The 7,789-nt window shown below is 43.6% G+C and overlaps 1 long non-coding RNA gene across 1 annotated transcript; it reads left to right on the top strand.

The window, feature by feature from the left end:
* Positions 1–3,783: 3,783 nt before the first annotated feature.
* On the top strand, positions 3,784–5,025 carry LOC146960581 (uncharacterized). Its single transcript, XR_015035413.1, has 3 exons — positions 3,784–3,863; positions 4,050–4,072; positions 4,330–5,025. It is a non-coding gene; the product is annotated as an uncharacterized LOC146960581 (long non-coding RNA).
* The last annotated feature ends 2,764 nt before the right edge of the window (positions 5,026–7,789 follow it).

Genomic DNA, 7,789 nt, shown 5'->3' with positions numbered 1-7,789 from the left:
TGTACAGGATACCATCTTCGTTGACATACAGTTTGTTTCTGTCCCGGATTAGAACAGAGATGTCATCACGTCGGTCTCTTCCTCCCAGACGAGGCCACTGTCCTGTCACGACATATTCTCGCACCTTTCCAATGACTGAATCCTCTTCTTGTGCTTTCTTTAGGGCCTCTGTGGAGATTTCTGCTACTGGGGATGTCACTCGCTCCTGCTCTACATCAGCACATGCTGCAGCGATGGTGCTTGGACACAACCAGGGCTCACGTTCGTAGGACTCAAGCTGAAGTGCCTGTGTGACAGCTGTTATTACCTCTGGCTCTGTTTCCTGTGAGCATGTGCGCATGTACTGTTCCATGTCAAGTGGCATGCGTGACAAACCGTCTGCGTCTCCATTCACTTTTCCGGGCCGATATTTAATTGAGAAATTAAAGTCTGCCAGCTCAGCAATCCACCGGTGTGTTGTGGCGTTCAGTTTTGCTGTGGTTAAAACATAAGTTAAAGGATTATTGTCAGTATAGACAATGAAGGAGGGTGCATAATAGAGGTACTCACGAAACCTTTCACAAATGGCCCACTTCATCGCTAAGAACTCCAACTTGCCCGAATGAAGGTGGTAATTCTTTTCAGGAGCAGTTAGTGTTCTTGACCCATAACCTACTACAACCAGCTTGCCTTGCTGTCTCTGGTACAGTACTGCACCCAGCCCCTCCTGCGAGGCATCACAATGCAGCACAAATGGCTTCTCAAAGTCTGGATAGCCGAGGAGTGGTGGATGCAGCAGGTGCTCTAGCAGCTGACAGGTCACTTCCTGGTGTTGTTCTGTCCAGGTGATCGGTCGACTGGAAGGTAGCTGATCTGATTTCTTGTGTTTTCCCTTGTTCTTATTTACACCGGATCCTTGTGTTTTGCTCTGTGATGTGTTTTCAGTGCATAACAACATGTACAACGGCTTGGCAATGCGTGAAAAATTGGGGATATATTGCCGATAATATGATAGGAAGCCCAGCATTTTCCTCAGGTCTCCCACAGTTTCAGGTTTGCGGTCTCTGAGTGCTTGTACTGGCGCTATCTCAGCCGGATCCATGCAGTAGCCGTCTTTGGACACAATCTTTCCCAGGAATTTCACTCTGTCTTTAAACACATCACACTTTTTTGCTGTTAATTTGACTCCATGTGCTTGATAGCGACGCAACACCTCTCTCATATCCAACAGATGATCATCAAAAGTCTTACTGTGGACGAGGTTGTCATCCAGGTATGGCTGAGATGTTTCATCACGCAAACCTGTGAGGCACTCCTCCATGCTGCGCTGGAACTCCGCTGGAGCCGAGGACAGGCCAAAGGGGATCCTAACCCACTCGTACAAGCCCCAGGTGTTATGAAGGCTGTAAGTGGTCTGCTGCTCTCCTCCACGAACCCCTGATGGTAGGCCTTGCCCTGGTCCAGTATTGAAAACCATGCACTGCCAGTCAAGCTGTTCAACATATCCTGGACTCGAGGGATGGGGTGGCGGTCAGGAATGGATTTCTGATTCAGCTCACGATAATCCACACAAAGACGTAAACTCCCATCCTTCTTGCGCACGCAGACTATAGGCGATGAGTATGGGGACCGGGATTTTTGAATCCATCCTCTATTCAGTAAGTCCTCCAAATACTGCTTCACCTCCTTGTGGAGTGGCTTGGGCACAGATGTGTAAGTGCGTCTCACTGGAGTTGTGTCACTCAGTCTAATTTTTAACTGCAGAGATGGAATGCAGCCCACATCACTCTCATCTTTTGAAAATGCTGCACATTCTTCTTTAGCATCAGTCTCACCTTCTCCTGCTGCTCTGGTGTCAGGTGATCAACAGACACTGGGGGATCCCATGAATCATGTGTGCAACTGTGTAACTGTCTATTTTCTTCTTTGTGTTTTTCAGGAGCACTGGCTGTGTCTGCTGGCTTTTTACTCACATCGGACGTTTTGTCTGTGCCCTCAGTCATGCTGGCTGGTCTCACATCCACTGGGTAAATAGCCTTGACTTGCTGTAACTGTCCCAGCACTGTGCGAGGAGTGAGAATGATGTCATGGTGGCTCTCATTGGTGACAGGTATAGTTACCTTCGACCAGTTTCCCTTCTGCAGGCAGATGATGGTTTCCAGGATGTTCAAGCCCTCTGGCCACCTTGGCACCTCCTCTGGCTGAAAAAGAACTTCCTGCTTTGTGGACAGGGGACCTGTCCTCACACTGCACTTCACCTCCTTAGTCTGTCCAGCGGGGATCACTGTCTTTAGTCTTCCTACTTTAACCACACCCTCTTCGTCATTCTGCTCACTGTTCTGCACTATGTTTATTAACACATTTGCTTTTTTACAGTCAATAGAGAAAGCATCTCTCACTACAGCAGGTGTAACTTCTGGATGCTGCTTCATTCCATTCATCACCAGATGCTCGATCACATTGTAGCCGATGATCGGTGGCTCTGCTACTCCTGGTTCATTAGAGACAAGCACTGGCACGAGCAGCTCTGGTTGTGGACTCTGACTTGATCCAAGCTTGAACTTCATTTCGGCCCAGCCAGAAAATGGTATGACTGTTTGATTCGCTGCTTTTCCAACAAGCGTCTCCTCTTCACCCAGGAGTTCATTGAGGCTGCGTAGCTGGATGTGTGGGAGGCAGGATTTTCTCCATCTGTCGTTGATAATTGTGACCTGTGAGCCTGTGTCCCACAACGCTTGTGTTGCTACTCCCTCGAACAAGCAATCCACCATACACTTCTTCCCGATGAGAGCTTTCAGCTTGGCTTGGCGATGTAACGAGAGATGACTAGCATAGGTAGCACCCACAATCTGTCCAGTCTCCTCACTTCCCTCAAACTCTGCCTCCAGCTGCCTGATTCTCTCGCGTAGAAGCTCATGCACCTTGTCATCTGGTTCAGCTTGGCTTGTAGTGGACGGGTTCGATGTTGCAACAGTCTGTATTGTAGCTTTAATGTTGCCTGGTTTCACTGTTAGCCTCTTTTGTTCTCTACAGCCCCTTGAGAAGTGCCCCGACTGTCCACACTTAAAACAGTGTTCACACTGGTCACTTGTTCCTTGCTCCTGACATGCTTTACATCCTCTCTTAACAGTCATTCTTATTTGGCGTGTGGGCCCTTGTGTCATGCTTTTTCTTAATTCAGCCATTTCTTCTCTTAGCTGCCTGACTGTTTCATAGAGGTCCGAGTCTCTTGAACTGGCAACAGCAGGTGGCTTACGATTCTTAGGCTTCACAACTTCAGCTGACTGTTCTTGAACACCCACTCTGGCCTCGGCTGCACACTGGCTCTGCTGACTGGTCTGCATGTCTGTCTGTATTTCATTTATTTTTGTGACTTTGCTGCTTGTGTTCTTTCGTTGCTTTAATTGTCGTTCTGATTCAACACTAGCTGCTTCATTCATTCTGTCAATGAGTATTTCATCTGTTACTTTCAGATCATCAAGACAGGGTTTTAGCTGGAACTTGATGTGGTCACTCAACAACCCAGTACTCACTGACCTCAAGAATTTCTTCTGGATGAGCTCTGGACTGTACTGTTCATCTGATCCGACATCACTGGAAGCAAGCAAAAGTCTCTCTTTTAACTCGATTGCTCTAAAGAGGAAGTTTTGAGGGGACTCACGACTGTCTTGTGTTATGTTGACTAGTCGGTGATACAGGTCTGTTGAACTGTCCTCTTTGAAATGTCCCTTTAATATTGCCTTCAACTGGGGGAGGGTTAGGTCTCTTTTTATCTCAAGCATGTCGCGAAGACTCAAACCTGGACTGATCGACTTGATGACGGCCTCCATGACTTCAGCCTCACTGTGTCCTCTCATCAGGCCTCTGTCTATCTGATGCATCAGGTTTGTATATGAGAGTTTGTCCTTTTGTCCCTTCTCCCCAATCTGACCACAGATCTTGAAATCCCTCCTTATGGTCACTTCTGGAAGCCGTTTCACAGTTGTAGGCATCACATTTTGTGTCACTGAAGCTTGACTTGGAGATGCACTATTCAGTCTTTCACTCAGCCTTCTCACTTCATCTTGCAGGGCTTGGCTGCTGAGCTGGAGCTGTGAGTATTTTTCTGCTAAACTCATTTCTTCAGCTGTTTTCTGACTGGTTTGTGCTGTGTTTTCTGTACTTTCTTCATCGTCAGTATTTTCACTATTTCCTATCATCTGATCCACTCGTTTCATTAATGTCCTTTGATGATGTGCTGCAACATCCTGCTCTTCATCATCAATCACACTGTCCATAGATTCTGTAATTAGTCTGATTAACGCTCGCCTTGTTGCGACCGTCCCGCTCTGGATTTTATTTTCCACACAGACCTTTTGGAGCTGGTTCAACTGTAGAAGCCATAGTTTCTCCGACAGGGTCTCTGCCAACTCTTCCAGGTCCAATGTGTCCGACATGGCGGTGCTCCCGACGCTGCGCGCACCCGCCGTCACTCCGGTAATCCAGCGCACTTCCTCGTCTCACGACGCGGCGTTAATCATCCCAGCGGTGCCTCCATATTTGTTGCACACTTGGACAAAGTACACTCCAGGCGTGCATGAAGTTTGTGTCTTTCTTTTAATATCTGATAACACAGGAATACAGACACGGTAAGTTACGTGGTCGCTCACTGCGGCGCTCTGTTTACTATATCACATGTACACTTAACTTAAACCGTAACTTTCTCACACATACTACTTTCACATTCACACACCATTTACTCAGCTGGTCTCTGTAATGTAACTCTTATCACTGTGGAAATATGAGGTGTAATACTGTTCTTGATAATTCACCAACATGCTCACCTGATAACACAGGAATACAGACACGGTAAGTTACGTGGTCGCTCACTGCGGCGCTCTGTTTACTATGGCACATACACGCCTTCCTGGTCCTGAGGACCCCTACCTGGACCCCTGGCTGCCCACAGTGCCTGCACTAATCTCTATTCTCTGCCTCACATTAACACACACACTCTTACAGTTACATTCATCCACATTCAGACCAACTACTGTGAATAAAATAATGGTGAAATATGAAATACAATAATGGTGAATATAATAATTAAATAATAATTAAATAACAAATGAAGATGGGGGGTGCCCATGTTTCATAAACAACTGTACTTATGGGTCCCACAAAATTCAAGTCAGACACATTTTTATTAAATAAACACAAATGTTGCAGAGATAACGGAGGAGAGTAATTTAGCAGATATGTCCATTAAATGGACTGAGTTGGTTGATACATCCTAAAGGTTATTAGTGAATGTAGAATTTCCGGTAACACTTTCTATGAAGACCACCTCTATAGTGCATTATGAGCGCATTCATAGTGCATTATAATGCTCATCATAATCAGTCATAATGCACTATGACTACACTCATAAACACACATAAAGCTTTATGATGCACTATATCAACAGTTATAAATCTAGTTTATAATGATTTATATATCCAAGGGCCTTATGAGTGCTCTTGACTGGTTATAAACTACAGACTGACTGATGGGGTTTATAATACATTATACCCGTCTATACACACACCTAACAATCAACTGTTATAAGGACTCATAGGATGCTATAATATTCCATGAAGGATCATAAGTTATCAATGTATGCTTTAAGTAAAGTGAAGTTTATATGGATGCATCTATAATGCAGCATACCTCACCATAATGTTTCATTGTTGGTGTTAAGTAAAGTGTAACACATGTGCATGCATTTAAAAGAATCTATGATGCATCCTAAGTCATTATGTCAGATACCAAAGTATAATTACATTAAGATTTGTCTGCTTAGGAATATGACATTAAAGCCGGGTTTCAACTTCCTTGAAATGACAATAAATCATCCAGAGATGAATATCAAAGCTTTTGCACTCTATACATTGATCATGAGTTTATGGTAAATCTGTAAAAGAAATACAACAATTTATTCACAGTAACTTTTTTTATTATCACCTTTTTCAACGATAACAATCATGGTCTAAGTTATGTATTAATTGGAATATGAAAGTAACTGCATAAAAAACTTAACTGCCATTTTATGTTCAACCTAAAAAGTTGGAGGTCAAATGTGAATATAGAATAATAAACAAACAGTTGGTCTAATCTCTCATCAGAGGAGGCTGGGCAGGAGATGGTTTCCTGGTTTCATCATCATCACAGCTCCATGATGTCCTTCTTCTGTTGGCACCGGTCACTCCGTTTTCAGTGTGGCTCCTTAGAATTACAGTAAAATACAAAAACTTAAGTTTAAACATGAATGGAGAGGCGCATGACTGTCAGCAGTAAATGACAACCCCCCCACCTATGTGCATCAGTACAGTATGATACCAGCAAGATAACAAGTTGATGGATAAACATGGGGAGTTTGCAGTATATAGACAGATCCTACCGGTTGATTGTTCTGCTAACATGATGCTCTGGTCATTAGATGCTAAACCGTATTTATCCCGGTCCGGTGCAAGCCTGAGACCAGAGCTACGGTCAGCATGGCTAACATGGAGCTAACACGAAGCTAACGGCCAGCTAGCCGTGTAGTGAATCAGTTATTCACGTTGACAAGTCTCATGTTCTTCGGTCAAAACACACAGGAGAACACGCAGAAGAGCAATCAGTGCTATTCTGGAATATACAACAAATTAAATATGATTAAAATATATTCAGAAAAATAAATTTACTCACCGAATCGAGATATCAGCTCCTCCGGTCGTTAGCATCGTCGGACGAGTTGTTTCAGACCGGAAGTCTACGTCCGGTTTGCGTAAAAGGAGCGGGAGGTTCTCTCGTTTCCATTTCCCTGTGTTTACAACTTGTCCGACGATGCTAACTGATTCACTACACGGCTAGCTGGCCGTTAGCTTCGTGTTAGCTTCGTGTTAGCTCCATGTTAGCCATGCTGACCGTAGCTCTGGTCTCAGGCTTGCACCAGACCGGATAAATACGGTTTTAGCATCTAATGACCAGAGCGTCATGTTAGCAGAACAATCAACCGGTAGGATCGGTCTATATATAATATACTGCAAACTCCCCATGTTTATCCATCAACTTGTTATCTTGCTGGTATCATACTGTACTGATGCACATAGGTGGGGGGTTGTCATTTACTGCTGACAGTCATGCGCCTCTCCATTCATGTTTAAACTTAAGTTTTTGTGTTTTACTGTAATTCTAAGGAGCCACACTGAAAACGGAGTGACCGGTGCCAACAGAAGAAGGACATCATGGAGCTGTGATGATGATGAAACCAGGAAACCATCTCCTGCCCAGCCTCCTCTGATGAGAGATTAGACCAACTGTTTGTTTATTATTCTATATTCACATTTGACCTCCAACTTTTTAGGTTGAACATAAAATGGCAGTTAAGTTTTTTATGCAGTTACTTTCATATTCCAATTAATACATAACTTAGACCATGATTGTTATCGTTGAAAAAGGTGATAATAAAAAAAGTTACTGTGAATAAATTGTTGTATTTCTTTTACAGATTTACCATAATCTCATGATCAATGTATAGAGTGCAAAAGCTTTGATATTCATCTCTGGATGATTTATTGTCATTTCAAGGAAGTTGAAACCCGGCTTTAATGTCATATTCCTAAGCAGACAAATCTTAATGTAATTATACTTTGGTATCTGACATAATGACTTAGGATGCATCATAGATTCTTTTAAATGCATGCACATGTGTTACACTTTACTTAACACCAACAATGAAACATTATGGTGAGGTATGCTGCATTATAGATGCATCCATATAAACTTCACTTTACTTAAAGCATACATTGAT

This window comes from Trachurus japonicus, unplaced genomic scaffold (assembly GCF_045865225.1).
Source record: "Trachurus japonicus isolate A0001 unplaced genomic scaffold, Traja_1.0 AP030213.1".
Classification (NCBI taxonomy): domain Eukaryota; kingdom Metazoa; phylum Chordata; class Actinopteri; order Carangiformes; family Carangidae; genus Trachurus; species Trachurus japonicus.
Note: the sequence above shows the minus strand (reverse complement) of the source record. Positions and strands in the feature narration are given on the sequence as shown.